The sequence below is a fragment of the Gorilla gorilla genome, chromosome 14, assembly GCF_029281585.2.
Source record: "Gorilla gorilla gorilla isolate KB3781 chromosome 14, NHGRI_mGorGor1-v2.1_pri, whole genome shotgun sequence".
NCBI classification, from domain to species: domain Eukaryota; kingdom Metazoa; phylum Chordata; class Mammalia; order Primates; family Hominidae; genus Gorilla; species Gorilla gorilla.
Genome location: NC_073238.2, coordinates 50998140 through 51008878, shown reverse-complemented (window position 1 = coordinate 51008878; position 10739 = coordinate 50998140). Strand labels below are relative to the sequence as shown.

At 40.6% G+C, this 10739-nt stretch overlaps 1 long non-coding RNA gene across 1 annotated transcript; it reads left to right on the top strand.

The window, feature by feature from the left end:
• The first annotated feature begins 6475 nt into the window (after window positions 1-6475).
• LOC129526255 (uncharacterized) lies at window positions 6476-10726 on the top strand. Its single transcript, XR_008670873.2, has 3 exons — window positions 6476-7183; window positions 8637-8736; window positions 9630-10726. It is a non-coding gene; the product is annotated as an uncharacterized lncRNA (long non-coding RNA).
• Window positions 10727-10739: the final 13 nt, after the last annotated feature.

The following is a 10739-nucleotide window of genomic DNA, read 5'->3' as shown; positions in this document are numbered from 1 at the left end:
AGGGGGAAAGATGGGAGGTGAGGGATGAAACATCACCTATTGGATACAATGTACACTACTCGGGCAAAGGGTACACCCAAAGCCCAGACTTCACCACTAAACAATTCATCCATGGAACCAAAAACCACTTGTACCACTAAAGCTGTTGAGATTTAAATAATAATAATAATGATGCTAATAAATATTATGCCCTCTACTTTAAAATAAACTTGTTGAGAATGATGGTTTCCAGCTTCATCCATGTCCCTACAAAGGACATGAACTCATCATTTTTTATGGCTTCATAGTATTCCATGGTGTATATGTGCCACATTTTCTTAATCCAGTCTATCATTGTTGGACATTTGGGTTGGTTCCAAGTCTTTGCTATTGTGAACAGTGCCACAATAAACATATGTGTGCATGTGTCTTTATAGCAGCATGATTTCTAATCCTTTGGGTATATACCCAGTAATGGGATGGCTGGGTCAAATGGTATTTCTACTTCTAGATCCCTGAGGAATTGCCACACTGACTTCCACAATAGTTGAACTAGTTTACAGTCCCACCAACAGTGTAAAAGTGTTCCTATTTCTCCACATCCTCTCCAGCACCTGTTGTTTCCTGACTTTTTAATGATTGCCATTCTAACTGGTGTGAGATGGTATCTCACCGTGGTTTTGATGTGCATTTCTCTGATGGCCAGTGATGATGAGCATTTTTTCATGTGTCTTTTAGCTGCATAAATGTCTTCTTTTGAGAAGTGTCTGTTCATATCCTTTGCCCACTTTTTGATGGGGTTGTTTGTTTTTTTCTTGTAAATTTGTTTGAGTTCATTGTAGATTCCGGATACTAGCCCTTTGTCAGATGAGTAGATTGCAAAAATTTTCTCCCATTCTGTAGGTTGCCTGTTCACTCTGATGGTAGTTTCTTTTGCAAGGACAAAAAACCAAACACCGTGTGTTCTCACTCATAGGTGGGAATGAACAATGAGAACACATGGACACAGGAAGGGGAACATCACACACTGGGGCCTGTTGTGGAGTAGGGGGAGGGGGGAGGGATAGCATTAGGAGATATACCTAATGTTAAATGACGAGTTAATGGGTGCAGCACACCAACATGGCACATGTATACATATGTAACAAACCTGCACGTTGTGCACATGTACCCTAAAACTTAAAGTATAATAAAAAAAAATAAACTTGTGAAGCAGAAGATCACGTCATTCCCTTGTTTAGGAGGTCTCAGCAGCAACCCCCAGCCACACGATAATGCTCAAATCTAACGTGGCCTAAAAGGGAGTCCTGGATGGCTGAGTCCTGGCTCACCCCGGCTCCCACCACTGCCTGGAAGCGCCGTAATGAGTGTTTTATCATCCTGGGGTCATCAGCAGGAAACACACCCTCAGATCTGCAGAGATGGAAGTGCAGCCTTCTCAGGCAGGGCCGCTGTCCTTCATCCTGGGTTTTCAGTTCCCCCTCCCCACCCCCTTAAAGTGCTGCATACAGTATCTAGCTACAAGCTTTGAGATTCTGTTCAACCACCAGAACACTGGGAATTAAGATGCTGCACTAGGAGTGAAAGGTGGGGCACTTTGAAGGTGGTTCTGCATTGATCTGTTTCCCTGCTTTTGCATTGTGTGCTGAGAATATGGAATGCCCAGTGATTCCTTGCACATCCTAAGCATTCTCAGCCTGCATGCCTTTGGACTTGCTGTTGCTACTGGAATGCTTTCTTTGGCACTCATCTATATGGTCAAGAGCTGGCTCATGCATCCCCAATTTAGGAGCAAACTTCTTCCTCTGTCTCTGCCATACCTCATACTTACTTCCAGTAGAGCTAGTTTTCCGACTAGAAAATTCTAATAGCAGTTTATTTTGCTTCTAGCCATTTAGCTGAGGCTGAATTGGCAGGACATTAAAGTATTTATTCATTCCAATTAGGTGAAAAAAACTCATCTAAACCCTTGGGCTTGGAATTGCCCACATAGACCACATCAGCAATGGAAGACAGAGCAAATAACATGTCGGTTCAATGTATGAAAGAGCTTTTCTTTCCCCCGCCCCAACCCCCAGACATGTAAATCTGTGAAAGCTCTATTTTGATTCTTTTTAAATTATTTGTTTTACATGTTTTGTGTTTTATGTTGGCTGATTCCAAATGGTTGAAATAGTGGAGGTCCAACAACCATTTTCACAGTGTAATCTTCAGAAGTTCATCCTTTGGGTTGTAATTTCATGATGAGGAGGAGCAAAAAGATGCTTTTTGTAACTCAAATAGCATCTTCTGAGAAAGGTCTCTATTTTCACTTCTGTCTTAACTTGCAACTGCGTTCAACACTATTTCCTTTCCTTGCTTTACATTTTTTCCTATGCACCTATAATTATCCAATTTACTATATATTTTATATTTGTCTGTTATTGTCTGTTTTCTCCACTAAAACATAAACTTCTTGCAGGATTTTTGTCTGTTTTTCTCACTGTCAAATCCCAAAAGCAAAGAAGAATACCTAGCATAGAGTAAGTGTTCAAGAAACATTTGCTAAATGGATGAACACCTCTTCATTTTATGAGAAATGAATCTTCCCCAAGAAGGGGCTCCCGGGTGCATCTTGTGTGTAGACATCTCTATGTCCCCAGGCTGCTGTAGAGCTGAGTCATCTTTGTGCCCACACCTGGGAAGCAGGACACTTGTTCATGTTTCTTTGGCCTTGGGCATGTCAGTGAGTAAGGAGGATGTGTGGGATCTGTGTCCATATTTACATAAGAAAGCAATATAGCCTAGTGCCCCTTTCATTTTCAGCAAGTGTGTGTTTACACTGGCCTGGGATCTACTATAAAGTTTAATGTTTGGTTATACATTTATTTCTCAGCTACTTTTGTGAATAAACATTTTCTAAAACATATCTATTTTAAAAGTGACAATGTTTGAATGAAAGAAAGAGGAGGAGTGAAGCCTGGTAGTTAATTTGCAGAACTTAGAGCCTGAATTTTTTGGGTTGGATCTTTGATTTTACCATTCATTAGTTTTGTGATCTTCCTCAGTTTCCCAATCTGTAAAATGGAAATAATAATAGTACCTACCTCATGGGATGTCAAGAGTAAATATAAAAAAGTGTGTGACACCCAGCAATGACTATATAAGTACTAGCAGTTAATATTATTTATTATTATTATTCCTGCTTGAATAATCACCTTGAGCTAAACCACTTTGTTTTTACTACTAGCAATAAGCATGCTTAAATACTTTTAATGTTATTATAATTTGTATTATAGTAGACTAATCTGGAATTTTATTAAGCAGAATTCCCTCTAGACAGGCATCTATGCATATGGAGCAAAAAATGATGTATATAATAATAAGTTTGAGGCACTGAAAGATCTTGAATGAGCTTCTGAATCATCAGTTACTATATCTTTGGGGGTGAGTGAATTTTATTACAAAGAAACTTTTTTTTCTTTTTTTGAAATTTGGTAATCCTTAAGTAACAATGTGCAAATTTCTTTCAAGAAGTGCTGTTGAATGCTAGGGATGAGTAGTGTGATGACTACTCTATATTAAGAAAATAAGGCCAGTTTGACAATCAGCAATGTGCTGTGCAGCTGAACTGGAGGCACAGTGGTGCTGGTGAATTGGGCCAGCTCTGGAGAATTTGAACATATAGACAGAGGGAATGATGTCTGACTTCTCCAGGCACTATTGCATCCCAGTCCGACTTTCCTAGGATCACTTCAAGTTTGATCATAACCCCAAATCCCTCAGCACCTTCATTATCCCTCATAAGCCACAGGGCACTTGCCGGCAGCCCTTGTTTCTGATCTGTTTCTCCACCACTGTTACTTGTATTATGGCACGTGACTCTGTTCCCAACACCCTCAGGCCTTGGGAAGGGGATAGGCTGAAATAAGTAGATATTGCTGTTGAAAGAAACAATTTCAATGAGGTCTCCCCCCATGCATCCTTGCTGAGGTCATGGCGAGACATAGATGGAGGGTAGGCAAAAGCAGGAAGATGACAGCAGAGCAGTAAGGGCTCAGCAAACGAGAGACTAGGGCAGGTGTGTGAAGAAGGGAGAATGGAAGAGGAATTGGATGCATGAAGGCAGAGAAAGTAGGTGGTGGGCAGAAATAATGGGAAAATGTGAATCTTCAGAAGTCAAAATTTAATGATGTTTGCTTAACATTTGCATATATGATACTACTCCCCAAGTATGTGAACTAGACAGTTTACATATAAGGCAGGAAAATAGGGTCTGGAGGCAGGGAACATAAGGCCAATTCACACTTCAGCTATGACAGAAAATATCTTCTCCATAGGGCGTAGTTGCTAGGGCCACTCAGAGAGAGAGAATCCTGAAACCTAGCATGCCAGCTAAAGGGTAAGAATTTCTTACTAGCCAGTCTCTGGCCTCTTTCTCTCTGTGCAAACTGGCTAATCTCCTCTGTAAAGTTTTAAATTAATTGGTTTAATAATAATAGGAGCTTAAATCAAATATTTCATCAGGAAAGTAGAAAGCGTAATGCCTTTTAGTTCACGTGACTTTAGCAATTTTTGGGAAATAAAGAGGGTTTTAAAGATTATTGGTAAAATACAATGTCTTTAAAATGGAAACATGTGGTCTAAATTATGTTCCAATATTAGGTTTGCTAAATGCTTTAAGGTCATAAACTGCTTATTTGGCTTTTGAAAATTGTTTAACTTGCCTGCTTTCCAGCTAGGTAAGGCCTGGGAACATGTGAAGTTGGCCATGCCCCTAGCTATGCTGCAAACAGTCAAACCTTATCAGAACATAACTTACCAGGTTTTACATTAAAGTAAAAATTGCTAAGAGTCACCATTGTAACATGCAATTAAGACTACTAGAAACAGTTTTACATGCACGGTGTGTAAGAACCGTAGAATGTATGTCTCTGTGTGTGTTCTGTAAAAGGTTTTTACTTCTTTAAAATTTCTGAGTCATTATTTTGGCAAAATAAATAATCTGGAATTCCAAAATCAAACTTCAGTTTCAAAATTGTCTTTCCTAATGCCTGGCTTTCTGGATGGATCAGAGGGCCCCTGAAAACATCCAGAAAGGAGGTAAACAGGATTATTTGATGTGTTTATTTAGGTACATGGGATTGCCAAAATGATGTTCAGTCTTCTTTAAGTTTTTTTTTGTGAATAATACTAATATATGTTCCAAAATTGTATGGGATTCCTAAAATAGTACATGCTATCAATTATAATTATGGTTATTATGTTAAGTTATTGTAAACCACACAAATAACCAAATTTCCTTGTATAAAGCTACTAACCCAAGTAGAACAAAAATTAATTAAATACCAATAAAATACTTTGTCAGACTTTCATGTTAAACCAGCTGATACTGAAATTTTTAAAATAGTTTATAACCAATGCTTGGTCCCATATTCCTGGGAAGACAATTAAAGCTTCATGTACATTTGGTCACCTTGTGGGCCATTTAAACATTTTATAAAGGGATTTCATTCAATTGTTATTTCCAATGCATGCTTTCTGGTTGTATAAAAGCTTTCCCATGTGAGAGGGCTGATGTTATCACAGTAGATTATTATGCTACAGTGTATCTGCACCAGGTAAAAAGCTTTTTATGGTTTGAATCTTCTGAGAACACCAGAGAAAGACTCTCCTTACCATCCTCACTGCAACTAAACTTCGGGACCCTGGGCTTTGGGTTCATGGTCTCGCAACTGAAAAGGTTCCCTCCACACTTTTGGAATTGTGCACCCAATGGAACCCTTGAGGTAAAGCTAACCAGAGAAATTTCTCCCAAGAAGAAGAAGATGGCATCCTTGAAGTGAACAGCTTTTCCCAAGTTCACAGAGTAAGACTTCTACTATCATGAAACTCTTATCTTTGAATATTTTTTCTTGCTTATATCTCTACTAACAATAGAAGTGGAAAAAGGGTCTGTTATGTGCACTTATGGGGTATACTTTTATTTGTGAAGAAGTTTGTAGCCAGCCTTATACATGGATAACCTTCTACTTTGATAGAGATGAAGGCCCAATGCAGGTAAGAAACTTTAGTGGTACATATGTTGCCCCATAATCACTCAAAAACAAAATATTGGTTCATCCCTCTTAACCCACATCATGGGTTAAAGAGAACATTGCCAGGGGGTCTTCACTCTCCTAGAAGGGCATCATTTGTTAAGTCCTTTTTCCATGGCTTAAAGTAAAAGAAGCAATGATTAGAAATGTATCCCTCATGATAGGCTCTATAGCAAATCTACTTTAAACGCTATCGTTACACAACAGATTTTAAATTCTCTTTGAAAGTTATGCTAAATAGAATTGGCTAAACAAAGAAGTTCTTCTGCAGCTGCTGACACTTGCGGCCTATGGAGAAACAGGTCAAATGCAGATTATAAAAATTCAGTGTAGGGGATTAATGAAAAGACCACTTAGTCAAGTGAGTAGACTCTTCATCTAGCTCATTCTTTAAACTATTTAAGTGTAGGTGGTTTGATTTCTAGGGACCCTGGTTAAGGAGCATACTCTGAACTCTGGGTATTTTCCTTCCAGTAGTGATAATAATAGTCTCCCTGATGCACTGTATTCTCTCAAAGGTTTTAAATGCTTGCATGCAGCCATCTCTAGAACATCAAATGGTCTCTCTTCAACTGGAATGACAACAGCTGAAAGAAATGTTCAACCATGAGGACACCATACCTATAAATGATGTGCTGAGACTGGAAACCCAAAATGTTGGTAACTGAGAAGTGGCGCTAAGGCCCTAAGTTTTGGTCGCACACTCACCTAAGTGAGAACCTGACCAAAAAGGGGGAATTTTTAAAACAAAACTCTGTGAGGCCATTGTTTTGGACTAAGCTCATGCACTCATGCCCTGGGCCCCAGCAGACCAAACCAAACACAGATGGAGTCATTTGTGCTAAGACTTTAAGGAAACACATGGATTCTACAACAGACTAGCTTTTGTTTTTTTCTTCTGCAAATCTCTATAACAAACATTTCTGACAACATAGGTATCCACCCCCTGAAGTTCCCATTAAATCTTTTAACCAAATTCATTTCCTCTCACCTAGAGACCATCAAACTTCAGATGATGATGCAACAAAGGTTTCAGCCAGTTCCAGGTGAAGACACCACCCTTGGACATCAAGAAGCTACCCTGCCTCCACCAGATAGAGCAGGGAGAGTTCTGTGATCTCCGATAGGTAAGGACTATGCCCCAAGCCAGCATGAAGCAGTTACCAAAAAAGATCATCGGTCCCTCTGCCTCCCATAAAGATTTATGGGATCACATCTCTCAGGGAGGAGATGAGGCAGGAAAATACGGTCTAGAGGCAGGAAACATAAGGACAATTCACACTTCAGCTATGACAGGAAATATCCTCTCCACAGGGCATAGGCCAAGTAAATGACTTTGCAACTTTACTTCATCCTCTTCATTTAATGTAGTATGTGTCCCAATCCTCTAGAGGATATTGAAACTCCCCAAAATTCTAAATAGTGCGGACTTTGAGCCCCTATGCTCAGGCCCGCTCCCACACTATGGAGTGTACTTTCCTTTACAATAAAACCCTCCATTTCTTCCTTGCTTTGTTTGTGCATTTTGTCCAATTCTTTGTTCAAGACTCCAAGAACCTGGACACCCTCCACTGTTAACACAAATGGTTTCTTAATTCTCACAACATTGTAAGGAGGTTATTATTCTCTTCTAGTTACCAATATCTGGAGTCTCAGAAGGTTGCCTAAGGTTGTAGAGTTAACATTTAGGTCTTGGTCTGAATCCAAATTCTATGTCTTATGGCATGTAGTGTTAGCTAAACAGGGCAGATAGATAACCAAGGAGAAACCACCCAAAAATGTTAACTCTCCACAAGAGCCTGGAATCATAGGAATGAGCCATATCGTGCATCAAGAATAATAGCTGTTTTGAGAATGGAATTTTAAAAAATTTTAAAAGGAGCAACAATTTTAAATGCTTCAACTTTGCTGCAGTATTAGAGTTTCATTACAATATTAGTCACATATCATGTTAAAAGTACTGGAGTAATAGTTACATGGACTGAAACATGATTGAAATACTTTAAACAAGGGCCAAATGGGGACACATTAGGTAAGGAGAGAAGAATCTGAGAAGGGGTGTGTGTGTGTGTGTGTGTGTGTGTGTGTGTGTGTGTGTGTGTATGAGAGAGAGAGAGAGACAGACAGACAGACAGAGACAGAGAGACCAGGAGAGGGAGAGAGGGAGGTGAGAGCGTGGTAGAAACGGGAGGAGGAGGGAGGGGGGTGTGTGGCAACACTCATTCTCAGCTCAGGCCGTTTCCATGGCTAGAAGATGAGCAGATATTTGTAGCTGGGAGAACAACTCACCACCCACTCCCATACCCCACCCAGGGTGGATCTGAATAGGACTTTTTGTCCGTCTCTGGTTTATTTTCTACAAAGCATCTACAGTCATCTTTCTGAAACAAAAATTCAATTATATAACTTACCTGTTTAAAATCCTTCAATGGATTCTTGTCACCCTCCGAATAAAATCCAAGTTACTACTTTAACCTACCAGTTCCTACATAGCCTATCCTGCCCACCTCTCCAGACTCATGCTCTGGATCCCGGTACTCTGACTTTTCTGTTCACAAGCCTAGCCCTTCTCTGCCACAGGGCCTTTGTAGACGCTATCCCTTTGTGGAGAAGACTCTCCTCAACACCCTTCAAATACTATGATCTCATCAGGAAGGCCCTCCCTGACCACCTATGTCTGGTGAGTTTCCCTTGTTGCTTATTATTTCACAATTTTATTCTCTTCATAGTGCTAATGGCAATTGCAATTATACATATTGTTTGTTCATTTGTTTTTATATCTTCCTTATTAGATTATAAGCTCCGTGAGGGCAGGAACTATATCTGTCTGTTTTATCTAGTGCCAAAGGATGTATTCATTTATTTTATTTTATTATTTTAATTTTAATTCTTATTTTAAATTCTGAGGTACATGTGCAGGACGTGCAGGTTTGTTAGATAGGTAAGGAATCAACCCAAATGCCCATCAATAATAGACTGGATAAAGAAAATGTGGTACGTATACACCATGGAATACTATGCAGCTATAAAAAGAAATGAGATCGTGTCCTTTGCCAGGACATGGATGGAGCTGGAAGCCATTATCCTCTGTAAACTAACGCAGGAACAGAAACCCAAACACCACTTCTATTCATTTATTTAATAAATTCCCATTGATAATAATGTCTTATTACAGTGTCCAGGGTGGCAAACACCCTAACCCAGAGTGGACCCAATCCAACATAAAGAAAAGCTATACTTGCAATGGTCTGATGAGGTCTCTGCATAGTCAGAAGTGACTACAGGGGCTAGTGAGCGCTGTTGCTATGAAAAGCACTATTAGTAGGAAATGTTTCTTACTAAGTGGTAGATGTTTAGGCATGGTTTTGAATGAGAAGGTTGAGTGAGAGGGAGTTACTGTGCTCAGCTCATCACTGAAGGCAGGGTGAAATTGAAGAAAGTGGACTTTGAAAACTGAGGTGCTGTCTTCGAACACTGGGGATGATGGTTTGTTCTTGGATGGTGTATGTGTGGGTGAAGGAGAGCGTATGTCTGAGTTAATGTGTGTGTGTGTATGTGTGTTCATGCACACAGATGCATGCTTGGGCTGGCTGGATAACCAGGAAGCAAGAGAAGCACAGTTGTCCTCTCACTGATGGAGAGATACTGCAGAGAGCTGGTCCTGGGAGATCCAGAGCCTACCGTGAACTCCTCTGCTACAGACCTCGCTCCAGGACTCCATCCATACCACACCCATCCACACACAGCCTGGGAGTATTCTCTCTTGAATAACTCAGGCTCTCTGAAGTCTTAGGTCCAGGGTGTTGGACTGATAGGAACGTATCCCAGGGGACTTTCTAACAGACAGTCGGAAAGTGGGACCTGGCATTAGATTGAAGTGGCAGCCTCTCTCAGACGGGTGGGAGGCTGACTTCAAGACAGGGGAGCAAGGATAGAAACTGGTGCTTCTCCTAGATAATGTTTTCCTTGTTATGCTGTTGTTTTCCTTTGGACTGTGGGAATAGTCTTACTTAGTACTCAATGTAAAATATTTTCTCTCATCTTATAAATCCTGTCAGCTACCCCCAGTCCTCTAACCTAGTCTGTTATATGCATATCATCTTGTGGGGAATTAAGAGACAGGACAAGAAAGACATGTGACTTTTTGCACTTCCCTCTTCCACCAAGTTTATTACAATAGCAGCAGCAGCAGCTTTCCATTGAGGAGAAGGGTGGCTGGATTCAGACTGGAGCAGGAAAGTAGGTCCCAGTGGGGATTTTGAGCTGTGCGGGGGATGCTCAGCTTGGAGCAACTGCAGTTACAAGGGCAGTGGCCGAGAGGTGAGACCCCTGTCCTCTGCAAATACATAAGCACAATATATGCGATCCTTCCTCTGCCAGTTTCCCCGCTGATCATCAGCATCACCTGAAGTCCTTGTTAAAAATATCCAGAAGTACTCTGGCTCCACTCCTGAAGGTCTGGGGTGTGGCGTGGGATTCTCTATATTGTCAAAGCACCCAGATCGTTCTTCTCATCTGGGAAATGTGGGACTCACTGTCGCAGAAGGAGGTGATCCTTGCAGGGCTGGGGAGAGGCTGACATTTGGGTCACACATTACTGACCCTGCTTCAGACAGAACGTACAGAAAAGGAGTGATATATTTATATGTAAATATATGTCTATACATCTCTGTGTGTGTGTGG